Genomic DNA, 13,755 nt, shown 5'->3' on the forward strand with positions numbered 1-13,755 from the left:
AATTTTTGACAGTTTTTCAATTTTTTTCAATTTCTTTTTTTAATTGTTTTCACCCTTTGATATTATATATCTTTTCAGATATTGAAGAGGATCCAACCAGCTATTCTCAAGAAAATGCTGTTTTAGTTTTTCTTTTATCTATTTTTGTAAATTTAAATAAAAATTATGTTGATTTTAATTTTATCTTTGTTGGTATTATTATTTCAATATTTTATAACACTAAACATTAAAGAGAAATTTAAAGCACTGGGCTTTTCAAAATATAGATAGGACGGATTTTAACAAAATAAATCAAATATTTCTAAAAATAAATTGAAGTACTTTGGAACCTTATTTTATCGGATATGGGGCCTATTATTAGAAACAAATGCATGCAACAAAAATCAGTTTTACTTTACAGGTGTAGAGAGCCCCCTTAACAAATGCTAGATGCATTGTATTGAGAAATTAGCATACCTTTTTGTTCCTATACAATTAGTTGTTTGCTATAACCTGACATTTTATATTTATACTCACTGGGGAAGAAATCACTAGTTCAATTTTTATTCAAGACCTTAAGATATAAGGTCTATTCGTGTTTATTAAAGGGTTTGTTTAAGGGTGGTTTTTCAATTAACATTTGTTGGAAATGGTGGTTGGTTTGTTTTTATTTCAGGTGAGGACCGCAGAGCCAAAGAAGAGTATTTTTGTACATTTATTTGAATAAAATCCAATAAAATATTAAAAACAGATTATATCCTGTTGTCTTTCGTTCAACAATCAGATTAAGGAGCCCCACAATGTTACGCCGCTAAATATAGACAGCCGTAAGTCGTAACAATTGGTGTCAGAAGTAGGATAAAGTCTTTCTTTTATTCTTGTTAAGTCTATTGACAATGACAAGCTCATTGACATATAAACACATAAATTTGTGTTGCAATAGCCAATAACAAAAGTCATAATGTCAAATGAAAACAGCCAATTTGAAGCCTCTGAGGAGAATTTGTGCAGGTTCCTCGATCTGAATGATTACATCACTTGTGATGTGTATCAACGGTCCGGTACCTCTTCTCCTACACAGATATCAGGCTCTGATAAGGCTGAAAATGTAAATGAACTTTTATTAAGAGCTGTAGAAATAATGAACAAAGACGTCATAAACTTTAGACAAGACATAGATGAACAATTGTCAAACATGAGACGAGATTCTCGTCAATTACAAAAACAAGTAGATGAATTAAAACAAAAGGGGAACCCCAAAGATAATGCATTCAGATATCAAGTGCATGGGTGTAGAGAGTCCCTGGGTCCTCATGATCAGTCTCCTATCATCGGGGCTGGGGAAAGTATTGGTCACATAGATACCCCTGCAAGGGAGATAAATTGTAATGAAAATAGAGTTCCTTCCCCTTTCAATTCAAAACCTATTGTATCTTTTAAACCACCTAGATTTGATGGGCAGAAGATTTTGGGGATTATCTTGCCCAGTTTGAAATCTTGGTTGATCTACATGGTTGAAATTATAGGGCAAAATCACTATACCTAGCCAGCAGTTTAGCGGGAGGGGCTCGTGCACTTTTAAATGAGCTTAACGAAGTTCAGCGCAGAGATTATGATTCCCTAGTCAAGATTCTTGATAGGCGTTATAGTTCAGTTGAACGATCTGAGATGTTCAGAACTAAGTTAAAGACAAAAACCAAAGGTGACAAAGAATCTTTATCTGAACTTGCACAATCTATCAATTAACTTACTAGGCAAGCATATCCTACTGTCGATTGAAACTTGACAAATGTTCTATCATTAGATCACTTCATAGATGCACTTTCAAATCCGGATATGCGCCTTCGCTTGAGAGAAAGTAGACCCAGAGACATTAATAGGCTGAGATTTTGGCTATAAGATTTGAAACTCACGAACGGGCTGATGTCTTAGAGAGTAAAACTTGTCAATACCATACATCCAGAAATGGATACCAATCTTCCTGCCTCGATCAAACAAGAAAATAGGGTCTAAAGAAATGATCTCCAATCACTTACAAAAGAGATTTGATCACTCCTAAAAGACTTATCTCATTCAAGCGAGGTGCATCCTCGGTTCAGGAATGCACAAAATGATCGACTTAGCAATGGGTTTCAAGTTCATAGGCAGCCATTCAATGAGAACAATTTTGACATACGAAATACATACCCAAACAGACATTCTCAGAAATGGTCACTTTCAATCCTCAAATCAGGGAAACTTTCCCGTGTCGAATTCAGGGGGCGGAAGTCGACAAAGCGCAGAGGTAGGCCCCAATCACTGTTAAACAAAGTTGAAATAAAAGGACCTTTTCCTGTTAGAAAAAATGAGTGTATTAAAAAGAGTCCCCAAAAGACAGTTAATGTAACTGCGATGACAATTTAACTATTGATAAATCAGAAAATGATGATGTGAACAATAAATAAATCAGAAAATGATGTTGAGAAAATTGCTAAGTTTGAAAATCCACCCAAATATGAGACAGTAGGTGATGTAAAGGGGTGTGGTGAAGGAATTTTTGTAATAGGAAAAATTGAGAACATTCAGACTACAATGATGGTCGACACAGGAGCTAGTGTAACAATTATTAGCTCAAATTTAGCAGACAGTTCAGGGTTAAAGGGCAAATTAGATTTGAAACCTTCATTTTTAAATCTAATCTCTGCTAGTGGGGAGAAAATACTGTCCTAGGGGAATGCCTAGTGAAAATATGTGTGGGAGACTCATAATGTTTTAGTGGCTAATATCCAAAACAAATGTATTTTGGGTTTAGATTTCATGAAAGACCACAACTGTGATGTTCTGTAGAACAAAATGAAACTTAGAATAAAGGGGATAGATGTTTCTTGCTTTACACATGAAGCTTTAAATAAACAATGTTGTAAGGTATTTTTGACGGAAACTATAGAGATTCCCCTTCTCCGTGAATTTATTGCCCCGGCTAAAGTAGAAAACCCATTATTTAATGACAAGGTTAAGTTGTTAGAGCCTGTGGCAAATTTTTTAGATAAACATGATGTATTAGTTTTTAAGATTTTAGCAAAAGTTGAAAATGATAGAGTACCTGTTTGATACATGAACTTAGGTGATCAGAGTGTCAAAATTTTTAAAGGGACTGTTGTGGCAAATTTAGATGATACTTCAGGGATCATTGAAAGTACTCCCCAATCAATAAATGTTTTGACAAAACATGAAATGAAAACAAATGAAAATTTTCCTGAACATTTGAAGTCTGTGTTTGAGAATTCTGGTAAAAATATTGATGAAGAACATCAACAAAAATTAAGAGAATTGCTAATAGAATTTCAGAGTAGTTTCTCAATTGAATTTTCTGATATGGGGAGACCCTGCACAAACTTACTGAACTAAGTCATAAATTTATTTGGGATGAAGACTGTCACAAATCTTTTGACAAGCTTAAGCGTGCCCTAACAAGTTCACCTATTTTATCTGACAGGGACTATGGGCAAGGAGGTAAACCACATTGTTAATTTAACTTTTACATCCTTACGACACACACTAAGAGCTTAAAATACCTGAAAACTGTTCTGTTACAACCAGATCTTGTTGTAAATATGCTCTGCCCTTTGATATCCCTACAAAACAAACTGAAAATGTAACAATGAAACTGTTGGTGAGAATAAACCAACATGGTTTTGAAATAGCTAGATACAGTATAATTTGTCCAATCCGGCTACCGCCGGTTCCGTAAAATTTGGCCGGTTTAGACAGAATCCGGAGTGCAGAAAAAATGCAGGAAAATATTACTTTTGAAAATTAAGTTGTTTATTTACAAGTACTTTATATACATATAAAATATGATTAAATGATGAAATCAATCAACATTTTGGCGTCTAGAAATTATCAAATAGTCTCACATGACTTACTGTATTTTTTTGTTTGTTCACGAAGTTTGAAAGTCGGGTGAAATGTCCTAAATCAAAATCTACAGGCACGCATAATATAGGCCTACTATATCAAGCGGACCGGATTTCGCTTGTCAGAAAGTTCATTCAATGTATAGACAGTAATGCACAATTATTTACGATGTGCTAATTATTGGATTATACTTTTAATTTTTATGTAAAAAATAAATTACGTCTTCCCCCACAGTGTTATGGCGCCATTTTGAAATGCGTTCGATTTTCGATCCCGATTATTATTTTGATTTGTAAATCGCGTACATATATATTTTTGTGTTTATGTTATAAAGTGGTAAAAGGAGTTAAAACAAAGTTATTTTTTTTAAATTGTAATTTAATCATATAATAGTTTTTCAAGCGGGCTGTGTCACCGCCGCATTTCACTGTGTTCGTCTCATGGCACTAATGCTAATGTAAACACGTATTATCACATCCACCACGAAAGGTGTTAATTGCTTTGAAGTAACTCAGGTAATTATGTGTGGCCGGTGTAACGACGAAAAGTGACCCCGTAAAATATTGACCGGGGGGTCAATTTTTCTACGTAGAAAAATGACCCCCCGGTGATATTCTACGACAAGTAGGGTCATTTTTCGACTGTAGAAAAACATTCCAAACCATTAATTCTACGACTTCATACACGTTGAAAAATGACCCTCATAGAAATTTGACCCCCCTATATTTTATACAATAAAACCTTGTATATGTGTCTCCTGATTTTTTCATACTTTCAAATCCAAGTAGGGGGGATTTTTTATGCAATCTTATCCTTTCCAACTTATATTCAATTGCATATCTTAAACGTAGCATCACAACCAATGCATGTATCTGGTATGGGTATATTTTTTGCCTGCAGAATCCCAATGAATATTTATTCATCGAGAACATAATTTATGATTATATATTTTGTTTTGTTTTTTCATTCAAAGGTTTTATTCTGAAAATGACATGATACGTTTCTAATTACTATAATCTTTGAAAATTCTTGCAAGAAAAAAATAGCACAGAAGCAAGAAAAAGGGATATGGAGATAACGAACAGTATTCAATATCAAAGTCCATAAAACAATACAAAATAGGAGCAGAGCAAACACGGACCTCCGAACATTGTTTAACTATATAAATTCAATTCCATTGGCTCTTACCTTTAAACTTACATATACATCTGTATGCATTTATTCTGCTTTAAAATACATACTTTTTAACTACCTTATATATTACTATACTTTTTACTTTATCTACAGGAAATACAATACACATCAAGAAGTTCTAATGATGATATTACAAATTTCTCCAAAACTGGCAAAAATTTACACCTGAGTGAAAATAGTTCAACCTTCAGAGATATCTATAAATTAAAATAAAAACTTAAAAATCTCTTTTCAACACTTTCTAACCCACAGATACGTGACCAATGGTTGCTGTTACATCCACTTTCTTCTGGGATTTTATAGACACTGGTAACCTTTGCAAATTAATGAACTCTTAGTTGTCATGCCCTTACTTCAAAATAAAATTTCTAGCACATACCGTCCAAAAGTTAATGTTAAAGTAAAAGTGTGGAATTGTTGATTTTTTCCACAATGAATTAAATGTATCAGATCCATGTTAACGCCGCGTATTCAAAGATTGAGGGGTAATATGAAAACCCTCATTCATTCTGTGTTCAATAATACAGAAATAAAAAAAAATAGATAGATTATATGATCAGTACGTACTGGTCCTTGTCGACAAAGCAGGTAACAACATTGTCTTCGTTTGTAAGTCTCATGAATTGTATTTTAGAAGAACTTTTAAGATTTAATTCTACAAGTGGTAATCCTACTTATACTCATACTTCCCTTTCTAAGGAAGAAAATCTTCAAAATTTTAAATCAGTTTTAAATATTTTTAATATTACACAGAGCAAAAATATATTTGAATTACCCGATATATATTGGATTCCAAACAAAGACACATTGCGGGTTCCAGTAAATGTTCATTCAAATCTCTTTTGTACTCCGCACTAAAGTATTGACAGTAGAGAAGGAAAAACTTTTAGTGTACTGCGCAACAATATATTCAAAAAGTGGTGTGAACCTGGATTATTTTATTTCAATGACAGCTGCTTTTTTAATAAAACGGAACTTTTAAATTTACAATGGTCATTGGTCATTTGCAAAATTATTTTGTTAAAACACATTGCACACACAAGTACTCTAAAGTTGACGTGTAAGAGATGCTTGAGTTATTGATCGACAATATCTGGGGTTTTTTTTTTGAAGACCAGATATTCCGACAATATATTGGAATTCCCATGGGTACCAATTGCGCTTTGTTATAAGTAAATCTATTTTTATATTCACTTGAAACAGAATTTGTGCTCTACATATGAACAATTTCTAAATCGAAGTAAATTATTGACAAGCAAGTAAATGAAATAAATAACAAGAATATCGGCAGTCTCATTTGAAGTCAACATTTCGTTAATTCTATGGTTGACACAATGACATTGTCAGCAAAAGCAATTTATCAAATTGAAACAAATGCTGACAAATGTTTTTCGTGCTTTTTGTTGGTCCGTTATTTGTGCGTCGAGTTTGCGGAGGATTTTCCTGTTATTTCCCAGTCATGACAAGGAGAACATGGCAGGTGTGACCGGTAAGCAGGGGATGCTCATTCCTCTATGGCACCTGATTCCATCTCTGATGTTTTGGAGGTTCGTGTTTGCTCTGCTCCTTTATATTTTGTATTGTTTTATGGACTTTGATATTGAATACTGTTAGTTAATATCTCCATATTCTCCTTGTGTAAAAGTGTGTCAAACTCCAAGGTCAATATTAAAAGGTCAAAATTGATTGTACACAAAAAGGTCTTGTCACAAAAATACACTTGTGAAATATGAAAGCCGTAGTCTTATCCAGTCATGGGCATGGGCAAGGTTCAAGTTTTGCGGAAAGATATACAGACAAGCGGACAGGTAAAATGCTATATATACCCCAGAAATTCGTTTACAGGGGCAAAACCCCGGAAATTTCGTTTACAGGGGCATAAGTATATCATGTAAAGTAACAACTTTTTCATCATCTAAATTTTTTTTCTATTGGTAAAAAACTCCTAAAATTACCATATGTATTTTTATGTACATGATAGAACGGGGAAAACGATACTACATGTGCCCTTTTTTTTGAAAAGATGGGAACTTATTATTATTTTTTTTTTAGTTAATCGTGTTTTATGCTACAATCCCTATTTTGTTAACACTAGCAAACGATAAAAGACATTTTACAGGTTTTGAGCTAACCATTTTTTGTTTTCCTTGTATCATACATAAAGGTCAGAGGCAATTAAATTTAGTACTTATTTTTACAAATTAAATAATCCCTATTTTTTAAAAAAAGTTTGAAACTTCATTCATAGAAAATCAAATATTTTTATACGATTTTTCTATGTTGGAACACTTTTTCGTGCCCGTTTTAAAAATATGGATAAAAAACTTTAAACTTTTGAAAAATTCTGTATCCAGGGTAAAATCAAAAAGATTCATTATTGATTAATAAAGGAATCTTTTCTCTCTGACACCATACTGTCAGCTAGAAATGACCCATACTACCCATAGTCCTCTGCTTCTCCGCACACAGAGATTTGAGATTTGGTTTGGTACAAACGAACTCTGGCGGAAGTTTGGAAATAACCCTTTTTTAGAATTAAAATGGCAACTGTGGAAACTTATTTACTGGTATAAAATTACTGGTATAGAATTTCATAAAAGTTTCTATGAATTCTCGTATCTTTGCTCTTATAGCCTTTGGGTTAGAACATTTTGATACCGTTTTCCTTTAGTGGAGATAAACAGTTTGTATCATTAATGCAAGGTATTTTATCGCTTTGATTTCGTTATCTTAGCTTAAAAGCTTTCAGAAATTAACACTTTAAAGCATAAGTCAGCTTGATATTACCCGCTTGGATATGCCTAATAAGAATATTCCTTCTAAAATGAATTGTTTTGGCATCAAAAATGACAGGGGGTCATTTTTCTACGGGGTCAATTTTTTACAATGCACACGGAGAAATATGACCCCAATGCCATGATTTCTACAGAAAAAGGGGTCATTTTTCTACGTAGAATATTGACCAGGGGGTCAAATTTCTACGTAGAAAAATGACCCCCGGTCAATATTCTACGGGGGTCACTTTTCGTCGTTACACCGGATTAGAGGGAATGATTACCGTTAATTATGAGCAGTTGGACTTAGTATAGCCGTTCGGAATACAGAATAGACAGTATCCGCACTACACAGAATTTTTTCTAATGAATTTGTTAAAGAAGTGCATGGGGACTAAAATTTATAGACGGAATGGACAAAAATCCGGAGTACTCAGAGTCCGGATTAGACAAATTTTACTGTAATATGAATATTTGACATTTGCTGATTTTTTCATGCATGAAATATTAATTGTTTTCTTGAACATTCTTGCGAAAATGAGAAGAGATTATTATTGTTGAGTTTTTATACTCTCAATGATCTGTAAAAATTTGATCAATAATATCTTATTATATTTATGCACTTACTTCATGCATTCTATGCATCAAGCAGTCATATTATGAACATTGAAATATTGTCCAACTTACCTTTACTTACCTTTGATTTTTCTCTTCGTACATGTTGTGGAGATTATCCCCAAGAGTATGGGAATCGTATAAAATATATGGATCAGCAATGACACAGATTGAATTATTTTGACGTATTTATACTTCACAGAATGTTTGACTGATGTCAATGCAAATTGTGCACAATTGCTGAAAAACAACGCAACGCATTAATATATTTGCTTATAGTCAGATCAAATGGAATATGTAACAAGTAGTCAAATTCTACTTACTGACAATTGCATTTAGTCCATTTTGCAAGAATTTTGAAGGAACTTTGTGAAGATTCAGTGGCGATTCATTTCTCAGCATGAGGATTTGACGTCACGCCTTTTAAATTTGATAAGTCATGCAAAGACATGTCACGATATCTACTTTCGTTTTAAAAATGCGACAAGTGCGTCGTGTTTATCGAAATTTGAGCATTGTAATAGATTGAATGTTATGTGTTTTTACCTATTCGATTTTGCTTATGATAAAGTGAACTTACAGTTTAACTTGGATATCCTAAAGACTAGGCCTATTTTTCGAGATAACCAGATAATCGAGATATTGGAGTTTTTGTTCACTGAACATTAATTTAGATTGTTTATTGTTGAATGTTTGTAGACATTCGCGGACGAATGTTAAATAGAGGAGGGGGTCGTGTTACGAATTTGGCATTCTCCACTATGGTTATGAATAAGTAAACAAGATGTTTCTTGTGATATGAATTGTTAAAATAATGATTCGATGAATAATTGAATGAATAATATGTATCGACATTTATTCTTATGAATCATTTATTATTGATTCACGTTATTTGGAATGTATAATGATCTGGGTGCACATTGTTCACCTCATTGTTTTGAGGAATACGCAATGTAAACAAACCGTTGACTGCATCATAAAAGCAATTACTTAGTACCTAATGTGCTAACCTCTGATAATTTAGATAAATAATAAATCCATTCACTGTTAATTAGAGTAAAACCTTAATATGTTTTACGGTGTGACCGTTGGGGCGAGCGCAGTTTATTTAATATCATAAACCTACACATGTACTGTCTATCATTCAAGAAAAAGAAAGCAAAACGAATAAAACAAAGCAATAAAAAGAAATCATTTCCCAAGCATCGGGATCAGATTCAAAACTTCTCGGAAGTATCCGATATAATCGGAAATACCCGAACCGTTGAAGTAACGAAAGTATGACGTCAAATAAAAAGTTCTGTTGACTTAGCACGCAAACGCTAGTTTTATGGAAAAGAGATTGCATTAAATCGTTCTTTTCGAGTAAGTTGTTGCTATGTTTTAGCCACCATGCTGCTATGCACCACAACATGTTTTCAGAGTTTCACGGAAGCAATTTGACATAACTTCGTCAAAATTCGTAGGTTTCCGGTGACGTCATTTGTATCAGTTCCGAAGGGCAAGGTGAAGACCGGTGTTGTGGCATGGGGGTATTTTTCTAATAAGGTAAGGCAAAATCATTTCGTTAAAAATTTCGGTAGGAAACAATGTTCCTTTAATTTTTTTTACTATTTTTGATTTATACGCACGAAGGACATTGGGTAGTGCAGGAATTCTGGGAATGTTCCACAGAGAAATTTGGCTGACGTATGTTCAGATTTCAATCCGAATTTCCTCTGTTCATACACGTTAGTCTATTGAGCTCGCTTCGCGAGCGTCGCTGCGCTCGCTATAATTACACTTTGTTTTTCATACTAAGCGGCAAAAGCTATAAAGTACATTTGAAACACTTCTGATGAGTATAATAGTTAAGCGCATCCGACGTTTTCCAGCTATTAGCCTGGTCCCCTGTCTCATCCTTGCCAAGGAAGGAGAGCCTGGTTGATTACATTCTATGCTTTCCTTTGATTCGTTAGAGAAATGCGCTCTATATCGTAGATTTCTGAGCCGTTGCCGTTAACCACGGAAATAAATAATGCCGTAACAATTACACATTACTTCGACGACGTAGAAAAATACGACGTCACAATGAACGTCTTCACCGTAATCGCAGCCATATTCGACGTCACAATAGGCTACGAATCAGGGCAGATTCGCCCTGAATCCATTGTACTCCACCTTACCCTAGTGACTCGGAGTATATGTAGCAAAACAGGGACAGGGAACCAGGCTATCCAGCGATCGACATTATGGCGCCAAATATCATGCATTGAGTGATTGACGTCATAAAGGTTGTAAAGGCTTTATTATAAATTTATAAACGAGCTCCCAGCGTCTAACGGTCAAACGCCTGCGGTCTCACCCACAGAAAGGTCTACATGACGGACCAACTCCGAGTTAGGCAGTCATTCATTTTTACTGAGACACAAGTAGTGGTCTGAACTCATCCGTTATTGTTTACTGTTGAGTAGTATTTACTAAGGCACAAGAACACTGTCGGGTATCCGCGCCGGTTGTGACATGTTTGGATGCGGTGAAAATGGCGTAAAATGTACGAACGGGGAATGCTGTGTACCTTTTCCAGGTCTATATTTTGGTAAATATTAATTTTTTTCTAAATTTTTAATTGAAATTTTATAGGTATCTGGTTAATCTAAATGATGTGTTTCAATTCTGTTTATAGAATTCATTAAATAACTCGTTGATACTTGTTTTATTGATGCATTTGACATTCATACCCCTTTAGCAAGTTTTAATTCGTGATTGTAAAAATAATATCGAGTCGCGAAGAAAGGAGTCAATCCTTACGTCGCGGGTTCGAATCCAACTGTGGGTGAGAACGGTCCTTTGGATAAGACAATTTAAAGTCGAGGTCGTGTCGCAGTACGTGCTGGCACGAAAAAGATCCGTCACTGCTCAATGACCCCGAGTGCCGAGTATAGTACATTTAGATGGTGCTCACAGCTGTATTGAACGACTGGTCGTGTAATGAGGACCCCACTTTGCAGAGATTTTAAACTTGTAATAAGCTTGCTACATTAATTGCATATGTTAGATTCTCCCTCACTATGTCCATTCAAATGTAAATTTATATTCTAAGTATGAGAATAATAAGAAAAGAACTCTATATTACATACGCATTGAATCCGAAGGGGGAGGGTATCATTAATTAGGCCTGCATTGAACATTGGGTCCCCCCATTTCAACAGGCATATAATCAAAAAAGGTAAGCAGTATATAGTGTTTGAAAAATGGTAGAGAAAGAAATTAAACCCTCTCTCTCTCTCACACACACACACACACCGTCACACCCATACACACACACACACACGAAATAGGATTTTCGGAATTGGAAAATGCCAATTTGTCAGGATTGGTACTTGTTATAAACTTTTATTTAGCAGTGTATTACATAACTATCCATCATTTATTGGTATGATTTTATGAATCAATATTCAGAGAATGGTATGTATTGTACATAAAAACCGAATATGTCTGATTATGTAATAAGAGAATGAAATGAAAAAAAAACCCCACGGGAATCAGTATATTGACTAAGGGCTTAAAAAGGGGGGAGGTCGGCTTCTTACACCATTTTCCCCAAAATATAAATTATATTTAGCCTCTTGCTGTGGAACTTGTTCATTGAAAGGCCTGTAAACCTTCTCTTTATTTTGCGGGGTTGCAGTACAGTCAAGTTATCCTTTCATAGTATTTGTTAGTGATCCCTCCTTTTTTCGAAATATGATTTATGAAGTCCTGATTTGTTACCATTTATTTCTTCGTTAAAGATGTTTCTAGGTAAGTTTTCAAACAATTTATCTGGAAACCCCGCCCCTTCCTATAAAAGTGTTAAAATTGACATATTATACCATAATGTTAAGTTTGATTTATATCAAAGAATCTCATCCAATTACTATCAGAACTTCATCCAAACCGTACACTGTTTTGTAAACACTGGCATCCAAACATGTTACGTTGTTCTATAGCATGTCACCATCGGAACATATTCTTTTTACTAAATTCGTGTATTAATGGCAGAGCTACAGGTTAAATGATTACTTTTAAATACAGGATGTCTCTTAGTTGTAAAATTACATACTACAGATTCCATTTAATAAGACTAAATCCTTTCGATCAGTCGAAGCGGTTGATTGACTTCGCCATTTTCACTGCATCCAAATACGTCACAACCGACGCGGATACCCGACAGGGAAAAAGTGACCTGAACTTGATATTTATAACTCCTGACATTATTACTAACAAATGCATGGTGCAGTGTATTGAGTTTTGGTTTGAGATATTAGCATAACATTCTGTCCCTATACAATTAGTTGTTTGCTATAACCTGTGAATATTAACAAAAGCTAGATGCATTGTATTGAGAAATTAGCATAACGTTTTGTTCTTATACAATTTGTTGTTTGCTATAACCTGACATTTTATATTCATACTCACTAAGTGAAGAAATCACTTGTTCAATCTTTATTCAAGACCTTAAGACATAAGGTCTATTCGTGTTTATTAAAGGGTTTGTTTAAGGGTGATTTTTCAATTAACATTTGTTGGAAAGGGTATATAACATGCGTAATATGCGTAATATCTCTCCTTTATGCCCCTGTGCTAAAAATAACGACATGTAATACTATAAAATATACTAATAAAAGTATACTAATAAAAGAAACGGGGCGGGACACTTTGAGAGGGGCGAGAGAGGCCCTAGGGACTTTTGGTATAAAATTACATTGCAAAAGCCCAAAATCCTCTTAAAATATCGCCCGAAAACGGTAGTGTTATACACAAAGAGAATGTTTACATTTATGACCTTGAAGTTCGACTTTTTGACCTCAAAATCACTAGAGGTCTTCCTTAAGCCACAGGAAATTGTTATGCAAAATCTCATTGCAAAAGCTCAAAGGGTTTTCGAAATATTGTGTGGAAACGAAAGCGTTACAGACAGACAGAAAGCCGGACGGACGGACAGACCCAAATCAATATCCCCCCTTTTCAAGCGGGGGACAAAATAATTAATTCATTCCATGTACCTCAAACAGTGGACGTTTTAAATGATTTTTTTTAAGTCTTGTCTCTTTAAATTCCAACTGACACAGGATTTAAATGTCTGTTAACAATAATTTTTTTATGTAACAGAACGGACTTGTTCAAACAGCCGTCATTTAAATGTTTATTGTTTTCATATCTTGTCAGGTTATATATAACAACAATTGTAATGAGCTGACGTATAATTTGTACAGAAATGAAACTTCACAGAAAACGGACTGTTGGGAACGCAGTAAATGTTTATAAATAATGT

The 13,755-nt window shown here is 34.3% G+C and overlaps 1 long non-coding RNA gene across 1 annotated transcript; it reads right to left on the reverse strand.

Moving 5' to 3' along the window:
* Window positions 1–2,196: 2,196 nt before the first annotated feature.
* Window positions 2,197–8,573, reverse strand: LOC134231568 (uncharacterized). The gene is made up of 3 exons (XR_009984580.1): window positions 8,542–8,573; window positions 3,534–3,593; window positions 2,197–2,311 (listed from the first exon to the last, which is right to left on the reverse strand). It is a non-coding gene; the product is annotated as an uncharacterized LOC134231568 (long non-coding RNA).
* Between the last annotated feature and the right edge of the window lie 5,182 nt (window positions 8,574–13,755).

This window comes from Saccostrea cucullata, unplaced genomic scaffold, assembly GCF_032062105.1.
Source record: "Saccostrea cucullata isolate Sc308-1 unplaced genomic scaffold, CSIRO_AGI_Scuc_v1 ctg4132, whole genome shotgun sequence".
Classification (NCBI taxonomy): Eukaryota; Metazoa; Mollusca; class Bivalvia; order Ostreida; family Ostreidae; genus Saccostrea; species Saccostrea cuccullata.